Raw genomic sequence first — 10,300 nt, 5'->3', positions numbered from 1 at the left:
TGACGAATGATGGATTCGCATTGGCTTGGAATAATTTGTTGTGTAGGTATGAAAACAAGCGAGTTCTTGTCAATACACAATTAAATTTATTATTCAAACTTCCGCACATTTCAACTGAATCTGAGGCTGAACTCAGAAATTTACAGCGGGAGATAAATAGCTGCATTTCAGCTTTACAAATACATGGCATCAATCTAGATAGCTGGGATGCCTTATTTACGTATTTGTGTTCTATCCTATTGCCTGACTATACACTGTGGGAACAATCTCTGGATTCGGATTCAGAGATTCCTAAATGGGTTGAGTTAGACAAATTTCTAACCAAACGGGTTAAAACGCTAGAGAGGGTATCAAACCTGAAAGGCGAGTCGATTACTCAACCCAAGGTTCAGTCGGCTGTTGGTGAAGGTCGGACACCAACCTTGCAATCAAGGACAGGGTCCAAACCCATAAATTCCCATCACGTCAAGACAAACAGTCTTAAATGTAAGCTTTGCTCATCTCAATCGCACATTTTAAAAACTTGTCAAAGATTTATAGAGATGCAGTCTAACGCAAGGTTAAATGCGGTTAGAAAACTTCACGTCTGCTTAAACTGTTTATCGGACACACATGAAGTCAAAGATTGTAAAAGCATGTTCAACTGTGCTAAATGCAAACAGAGACATCACACTATGATTCACCGGGATCAGAGTGAAGAAATAGCTCAGTCACCCTCCAGCACAGACCCTACTGAGATTTCCACTAAATCTCATATGGCCTCCATTAAGGCCAATGTATCAAATATGCCGACCAGTCAAAGCATGCTCATAGGTACATCTATGGTGACTATATGTCACAACGAGAACACCTTCACTGTCAGAGCCCTGATCGATTCGGGATCTGAAGGAACCTTCATTACCAACAGTTTGCAAAAACGCTTAAATCTGACAAGCAGGAAGGTCAGCGCACGAGTTTCGGAATTGAATAATACCGTGTCGGGACGAGTTCAAACGGTATGCTCAATCACCATTGGCTCGCCCCGTAACAAAGGATTAAAATTAGAAGCGGAAGCGTTGGTACTACCAAAACTGACTGGACTGCTTCCTTCCAGATCAATCAACCCTTCAATTGTTAAAAGGTTACCCAATATCCCCTTAGCGGATAATAATTTCCATACGAGTGTCAAAAGGTTGACTTGTTGATCAGAGGGGATATCTACCCGAAAATCATATTAAACGGGGTAAAATCGAAGATCTTCGGTTCCCTCATTGCCCAACGTACAGTGTTCGGCTGGATTTTAACAGGTTCTGTTCCCTCCGAAGAAACAAAGCATAAACCGACTTACGTCACATATTTCAACGAGGTATCTTTAGATAATCAGCTTTCCAAATTCCAGGAACTAGAAGAAATACCTAAAAAACTATTTTTCACTGTAGAAGAACAATATTGTGACATGTTATATTCAGAAACAACCATTAGAAACAGCGAAGCGCGTTACATTGTTTCACTCCCATTCAAAGTTATTCCAGCAGAAACTACTTTTGGAGCATCTCGTCATATTGCACTGAAACAGAAACGAAAGAAATGGAAACATTCCCAACAAAACGTCCAAGTAAACGACCTAGTGGTAGTTCGTGATAAAAATTTACCTCCAAATGAATGGAGATTGGATCACCAAAATATATCCAGGGATGGACCAACGAGTTCGAGTTGTGGACATCAAAACACAACGCGGCTTAATTTGTAAGCCTATCACAAAAAATGTCATTTTACCCAATCAATGTTAACTTTTTCTATACATTCACACCTTAATAATTTTATTTTCATTCAAGAAATTATTCAAAATGACGACCATCAATTGCCCTTTATGCATAGAAAGTCACCTTCTTCGCTGGTGCCCAAAATTTCGCCAGATGTCCCCAGAAATTAGGCTGAGGACAACCTTAATATACCGCTACTGCAGCAACTGCCTTGCCTTGAACCACTCAAAGGATGAGTGCGACAGTGTAATACGCTGTAAACATTGCGGCAGCCCTCACCATACAATGCTCCATGGCATTAGTTCAGATGCTGAAGAACTAGACGAGGATGTCGTAGACTTAACATGGGCACAACAAGTCGAGCTAGAGGCAGCGGAAATGGAAGAGGAAACCATCGCTACGGCGGATTCGATACCTTCTCAACCATGTCAACCGACGTCATCAGTCATGCAACCAAGGGAAAGCTCTGACCAACGATGCCTCTCCCGCATACCACACGCCCAGGATCGATCCAGACTCGATTCGTCTCGCCGACTTCGGCATGCTGGTAACTTCTATTCGGATTGGCGGCATGGTAACGATCGACTGAGACTCGATTCGTCTCAGGGACATTACCCGGACCCCCGTAACTGCACAAATACAACGTCATCAACTACCAGCGACGCCAGTTAGGTCTCTGGAAGACCACACACTTCAACACTTCCAGAACCTAAGACTCGCAGTTGTGTTGGAAGAAAGATCACTACTTCGAAGCTTTTTCGAAGTTTTAATTCGAACACATATTTGCGCTCTTGCTTTGATTCTTCTTCTTTTCCCTTCCTTTGCGACTTCTCAGCCGATCCAGACGTGATTACTTTGTGTGGAATAAATTGCGCCCTCTATTTCCCCACGGCCAACCACAAATACGAAACGAAGCACACCGTACTCCACCACCTGAGCTAACAGCTATGAAGCACCATCCTATAGCACTGTGAAAAACTGGTACAACGAATTCAATCGTGACCGACGCTCGCTCAAAGACGAATTCCGTGAAGGTCGTCCAAAAATAGCCGTTGTGCCAGAAAACATCGATGCCGTACGTGAACTGATAATGCCGGATCGTCATGAAACATACCTTCAGATAGAGGCATGCCTATGCCATTCTCCCACCAGCATACATTCGATATTGCATGAACACCTGGCCGTAAAAAAAGTTTGTTCTCGTTGGATCCCGCACAATTTGGTAATCGTTCAGAAAAGGTTCAAAAAAAGTGCTTCGCAAATTGGTTTGAGCGCATGCAAAAGTGTATAAATCTTGATGGAGAATATTTTGAAAACAATAAAACCATTTTCGTTGATATATATTCCTCTTTTCATTATTAGGCCAGAAATATATATAGCAGCCCTCGTATCTTAATTTTTACTCAAGTTATCAGTTGCACGGACAGACGGACATTCGGATTCTGACTCGTCTCGTCACCGTGATCATTTTGATATAGATAATCCTATAACTCACTCGTTTAGTTTTATGACTTACAAAACAACCGTTATGCGAACAAAATAAGACTCTCTTAGCAACTTTTGTTGAGACTACGCCAAGCTAGAAAAGCGCAATAGAAAATTGAGAGTAAAGTTGCTGAAAGTCATGTTATTAAAGACAAATCCTACTGTAAAGACGTTATATTTACAAAAAAAAGCAAATTTAATCTTTTTGATTCAGTTGGGAAGTCTTTCGTCTGGCGTAAACCCAAAACAGAAGTAAATCCGAAAAATCTGTGATGTGCAGTGAAACATGGTTGAGGCCACGTTTTTGTAGAATAAACTATAACTAAATATTCAAATTTATTGAAACACAATTTATTACAAAGAGCTGAATATTGTGCATTCATGTCATTTTTAGGGTTTGCCAGAATTATAGCTTAAACACACGAAAAATCGGCATTCTAACAATCCTTACAGATACCTATAGTAGCAGAAGGAAGCAGAAATCAGATTTTTTTACAAAATGGAAAATGGGAGTGGCTTCGCCCACTTATGGGTCAAAACGCATATCTCAGGAACTACTTGACAGATTTCAATGAAATTCGGTATATAATATTTTCTTGACACCCTGATAACACGGATAAAAAATGGGCTAAATCAGTTCACAACCACGCCTACTTTCCTTCTAACTCAATTTTGAATTCCATCTGATTCCTTCACTTTATAATAAATACATAAGGAACCAATGAAGATAGCGGAATAAAACTTTACACAAATAGTGCATCTCTGGCTTCACTTTGAAAAAATTGTCGAAAACGGACTATAACTTTTCAAGGCCCCAGATATCGAACATGTTGTGCACCTAAGGGTAATTTTTCATAATTTAATGTTATTCAGAGGACATTTTTTTCTTCTAATAGTTTGTCTCTGTACCGAAAATTGTTAAAATCGGGTCATGGCATGATGCAAAAGTATGATGATTTCGTTCACACGGTCATGCATGTGTGTGATCTTCACTTTCGTTCAGATTTCAACGAGTAAACATGGCACGCGCATTAGTGGCAGCTCTTCTTATTGAAGAAATTTTGGAAATGGAGGAAGAAATTGCAAAAAGTGGCAAGAAAAAACGAATTTGGGTGCAAGATTGGCGTAAGAAAAGACCAACACTCTCGCATACAAATTTGTTAAAATATCTTGCCCAAAGCATTACAAAAACTTTCTAAGGATGGATGTTGCAGTTTACAACGACCTCTTGGCGCTGATAACACCATAAATTAAACTCTTTCCAAAATTGCTCGTTCATGCGCGACACCATCTCTGCACACTGTCTTTTTTTCAACTGAAAAAATACACTGCGTGCATTGCAGCCCTTCCCACGATCACACTTGTGTGACACACCAGCAGGAAAATTAAACAATTTTGAAAACTTTGAACATGTGTGCCATGCATGTTTTTTCCCCCTTTACACGATACAACTTGGTGTGATGTCACACATATTGTCACACATATGTGACCGTGTAAAGGCCGCTAATGTAATTAATGAAATCGGTTCAGGAATTACCTCAGCCCTCATATCTATATATCGTCACCTAAAATGCAAAAGGCCGTAACTAACATTTTTAGTATTTTACAGGAGAAGCAAAAAACGTTATAGATTAAAGACTACTTAAAGCTAAATATCCAAATTGTAGATTTAAGCTTAGAAAACAAAGACGGATTTGTTTCTGAAAACCAAATTAATGGGAAAAAAGCAGTTTTTAAGAAATGTTAGTTACGGCCTTTTGCACTCTATTTTTCTGAAACCAAAAAGCCGTAACTACTTGAAAAAAATTGTGTATAAAATGAAAGCAATGGTTTAAATAAGAGAATGTGCTTTTAGGCTGTAACTAAAAAAAGTTTTTAACAAGTTATGTCTTTTTGTATCTATTTATTGTAAGTATTTTAACACAAAAGAAATTATTTAATTAGTACATTTAATTCGAGAAAATAAAACTAAATTAAACTGGTTAAGAAAAACAAAATAATTCATTTGAAAACAACAAAACCTGCAATACAAATAGTAAATTAGAATAGGTTTACCCTTCTGCTATGTTAGGAAAAAATTACACACATAGTGTTTTGGGTCAATTTGACCCACTTATAAAAACTCCACTAATAACACTATTTTATTGAAAGAGTTCATATATTTTTATTTGAATCAACTTAAGTGTATGTTAATTGTAGAAAATAGTTGAGATATGTATGTTTTAACGGCAATTTTCATAAACTAAGCTGCTGTGTTCCTTGCAAACAAATTTTTGGCACGTACTACAAACAGCTGAATATTTGTTCGAATTTTTTGTATGATAACAGAAGAAACATCCCTGTCGTTTTTGGGTGGATTCATTTCTGGCAGAGCATAGAGCTGGGCAAAAATATACTCGATTTCCGATAACTAGCTTTCTTTGTCGGCGTTTTTGATCGAGTGATGTAATAATAAACGGCAAAATGTTTCAAAATACTAGGTGGGTCAAATTGACCCAACAACGTAATAAGTGTAATGAAATTACATTTGGCATCCTCCAGCAACATAAAAAACAGATATTATTATAATTTTCATATTTATCTATTCCATTTACTTCAGTTAACAAATATAAGAAGAATCAATACAATACGACTAGACTAACAAGCGAATTTCGACGAGTTTTACTGAAAATTGGCTCAAATTGACCCAAACATAGCAGAAGGGTTAAGATGTAAAGGGTATATTATCATAAAAGCTGTGGCAGTCAGCCGGAAGTAAAAATTTAAGTTCCTGCAGGTGTTTCCATTTCTTTTTGGATATTGATATTCTTTCGGTATGTAACTGTGAAGGTTCGATGTCCCTAAATTTTTGTTGTGGACGTTGTGGCAAAACGTTATAATCGCCGTTGATATTTGTTTTATAATAAATTATTCCAGATGGATCATATGCCAAGGCACGGATCATATTAACAGTTGGCTCTCCGGATTTTTTGCCTGTATTGAAGAAAGACAAAACACAATAACACAATTTGATAAAGAATGAAAGATAATGAAAACAACTGTAATTACGGATAACACAATGTGTCACATTGAAATTGAATCAAAGAGAATGAAAAAAGGGTAGTTACGGCTTTTTGGTTTATGAAATTGTTCAAGTTGTAGTTGCGGCCTTCTGATTCTCGCCTATAAAGTCGTTATTTTTGGACATATGCATGTAAAATTTGCTGTGTATACGTGTTTCGGTTAAGTACTTCATAATCAATCAAAAAGTCAATTTTGAATTTTTTGTTAGTTACGGCCTTTTGCATTTTAGGTGACGATATGACGATTTTCGTTATTCTATTAAACTTTATGCCGAATTTATGTGTGTTATCTTAATATAATTACTTCAATAAATTGCGAGAGTATGAAATGTTCGGTTGCACCTGAACTTAGCGTTTCCTTACTTGTTGTTTAATAACTTCGTGCAATCGACGTTGCATTGATTTTTTTCGTAAGTTTTTGGGATAACTTCTTGCACTTGCTTTGCAATGCTTTTTGAAGTTGTTTCCAGCCCCTAATATTGTAAATTTTAAACCCTTTCTTAACGATAGACCATCAATTTTCAATTGGGTTTATATCTGGGCCTTGCGGTGTTGTTTTTAGGTAAAATGGACAGAAGTACAAGTACCAAAGATGGTATGTTTGGGGTTATTTTCTTGGTGAAACAGATATCGACCCCCCAATCCAATGTTATCTGCATTTTGTGGAAAAAATTTATATAAAAATCAACACATTTGTCATTCTGCAGTAATTTTTCATCCAAATCTAGTTTTTGTTTGGTTTCAAAATGTCTATTTTCGCTGAAAAAATAGGGTGTACGAATACTGATTTTGCATACTGTATATGAATCCCTTCTCTACATATTAAGTTGGCTACGCTGCAAGACGGCTAGAGTTACTTACTACACAAAACAATCAAATTTTTCCAGCTGTTTACAGATACAATTACAACATTTACTTTTGTTTACAATTTCCAATAGAATTGGAGAATACTTTAGTTAGAACTAGAGAACATATCGCTACTCTAAGCATATTTATATGATAACATGTTAAAAGAAGAAAGAATAATACACTTGTTTTTCTTGTATTTTCAAGAAATCCCTCGTTGTAGCAAATAGACATTTTGTTAAAAAATTTGGCGTGTAAGCAGGTAATCGGCATTTTTGGGAATTGTTATTTAAAAAAAAAATAATTTACTTTGTTTTATATATAGAAGTAGTACGATGGAAACGTTTCGAAAAAGTAAGTACCCCGATTTATATTGTATTTGTTATGTGTTTATATTACAATTAATATAGTTGCAGGCAAACTAATATCGAGGAGCTATATAATATGAAATTCAGATTAGTAATTTATTTTATATGGACATTATGTTAAATATACTAAATAGTGGAATATTTAAGAACATACATATGTATATATGCATATGCCTTTTAAAATCATTTACAGAACATTTCAGTGGCAACAGACTGGTCAACGTTCACATCGTTGATGGAAACCGTCTCTATAGTCAAAGCTTTTGGTACGTGCAAGCGTTTGTGCTAAATTTAGGAAATGCCACTATATTAAAAATATATGTTTCTTTATTTAATCAAATAATTTACTGCCAACAGTCAATGGCAAACGACGCTTCACAGCAGCTTTCGATATTACAAACATTGCCAACTCTTTCGTGCGCTGTCAATTATGCTAGTGGCGAGAGGTCACTGCTAAGTAAAGTCCTCTTTGGTCTTACTTGTCTTCATCTTTTTCACACTCTAGTCAAACTAATGTGGCGCGTGATAAGGAAGCGAAACGTTTGGGTCTGGTGGTGAACGAGGACAATATACCAAATATCTCCTGTCATCGAACAAACAGTCAGCACATTTGCGTCTTGGCTCCCACGTCACTGTTGACAGTCATAACTTTAAAGTTGTAAATAATTTCGAATACCTAGGCACCAGCATCAACACAGATAATAACGTCAGTCTTGAAATCCACCGCAGAATCACTCTTGCCAACAGGTGCTACTATGGACTGAGTAGGCAATTGAAAAGTAAAGTCCCCTCTCAACGAACAAAAACCAATATCAACAAGTCCCTCATCATTCCCGTCTTCCTTTATGGTGCAGAAGCGTGGACCATGTCAACATTCGATGAGGCGGCACTAGGAGTTTTCGAGAGAAAGGTTTTGCTGTAGATTTATGGTCCTTTAAACATTAGCAACGGCGAATACCGCAGAAGATGGAATATGTAATGTATGTGTTATTCGTCGAAATAGACATAGTCCAGCGAATATAAAGACAGCGGCTACGTTGGTTAGGTCATGTTGTTCGAATGGACGAAAGGGCTCCAAACTCTGAAAGTGTACAATGAGGGTACCCGCTGGTGAAAGCCGTGGAAGAGGGAGGCCTCCATTCCGATGGAAGGACCAGGTGGATAAGGACCTGTATTCACTGGGTATTACCAAACTGCCAAAAGGAGAGATGCGTGGCACGCTGTTGTGGACTCAGCTATAACCGCGTAAACAGTGTCTACGCTAGTCAAGAAAAATAATAATCTGTTTATATGAATAATCTGCCTTGAGTCGCTATTGTTGTACTATAGTTTGTTTCACTATTAAAAGTACTGCAAGTACTGCAGCTCGCTTTGCCTTCCAAGAACAATTTGCTGTAATTACATTCCTTTAAAATACGCTGCAGCTCCCAGTCAAACATAGTATAAATCTGTAAAAATGAAATTTACTATAAATATAAAATAATAATACAAATTATTAATACGCATTTACATCCACTTACTTGATCATTGTAGTACGTGCATATCTCTCTTATAGATTCAAAAACTAGGGTTAATGAATGTTCCCACTTACTACCGAGATCGCCATTTAACAACAAAAAGTTAGTACTTTGTATGTGTTGGTAAAACTGAAATTTTGTATGTGCAGTGGTGTATGAGTTAGGCCACACATTGTCGAATATCATTATTAATCCCTCTTCTACACATCAAATTTCACAGAAAATCGCCGTAACTGTTTAGGCTCTTACAGTTGACCTGACGCTTGGCATAGACAGACCGGCACGGCATAAGATTTAATTTTAATTGTATTCGGTATTTTTGTATAAGTTTAAATTAATAAAAAAACGCAGACTTTGTACCCTCAAAAAAACGGAAATTAATCGATATTTAATATTTAGCAATGGAAAAGTGTAACTTGTATTTGTAAACTATATTTGGGTAGCATTCAAAACCGCGTTATTAAAAGAAGGGAATGTTGAACCAACAGTTAAAGAGCGTTTGGCGGGAGACAATGTTATAGGTGCACCTTTCGAAATGCCTAAAATAGAGTAAGTGTTTTAAATGTACTCGGATGGGATAACAGGCAGCGCGTTGAAATGAGTCTCAGGATAGGATAAAGCCAGAAAAGGCTAACACTCTAGCAAGAAGCTAGAAGTCTGGTAAATGCTTCATATTTAAAATCTTGCCATTTTTTCAATATTTCTCTATTCATTGAATCTGCTCTTTGAAGCCTAACAATAAGTTATAAAATCTTAATTCTAAATAAATCTAGACAAGCTCAATGAAGTGATTGAGTTGTTTTGGTGAATCGTTGCTCTTTAGTGTGCAGGCATATCTCTTCTTTTTAGACCTGATTGATCGGAGGTCGGATACATATTTATTTCTGCTGTTCTTTACTTATTTCTTTACCATAATAATTCCCAGATCTTTATGGATTTCATTACGCATGTACCATGGTGCGCACGTTATTGTCCTGAGCATTTTTGATTGGAATATCTGTTTTAAATCGATATTGGTTGCACAGGTCGTACAACATATAAGTAAATATATAACATATCTTTGTTGTCTAGGCCAAGTTTTGAATTTTGTTTAAAAGCCAATTTAAATTTGCTGCTCTTATCTTCATGCATGTTATTTTGTTCGATATGTGTTTTCTCCACGTGAACCTTCTATCCAAGATATGTTACCTCAGTCGTTTCTTCTTCTTCTTGACTGGCGTAGACACCGCCTACGCGGTTATAGCCGAGTCCAAAACAGCGCGCCACGTATCCCTCCTTCT

At 37.0% G+C, this 10,300-nt stretch overlaps 1 long non-coding RNA gene across 2 annotated transcripts; it reads left to right on the top strand.

Annotated features, from left to right (window-relative positions):
• The first annotated feature begins 4,428 nt into the window (after positions 1-4,428).
• On the top strand, positions 4,429-9,985 carry LOC114805205 (uncharacterized). 2 transcript variants are annotated; one of them, XR_003753287.2, is made up of 4 exons: positions 4,433-7,397; positions 7,461-7,489; positions 7,546-7,769; positions 7,861-9,985. It is a non-coding gene; the product is annotated as an uncharacterized LOC114805205 (long non-coding RNA). The 2 variants fall into 2 exon arrangements; XR_008471279.1 differs by having other exon boundaries at positions 4,429-7,397; positions 7,546-9,985.
• The last annotated feature ends 315 nt before the right edge of the window (positions 9,986-10,300 follow it).

This window comes from Zeugodacus cucurbitae, chromosome 5, assembly GCF_028554725.1.
Source record: "Zeugodacus cucurbitae isolate PBARC_wt_2022May chromosome 5, idZeuCucr1.2, whole genome shotgun sequence".
In the NCBI taxonomy this organism is placed as follows: Eukaryota; Metazoa; Arthropoda; class Insecta; order Diptera; family Tephritidae; genus Zeugodacus; species Zeugodacus cucurbitae.
This window is presented reverse-complemented; position numbering and strand designations above follow the sequence as displayed.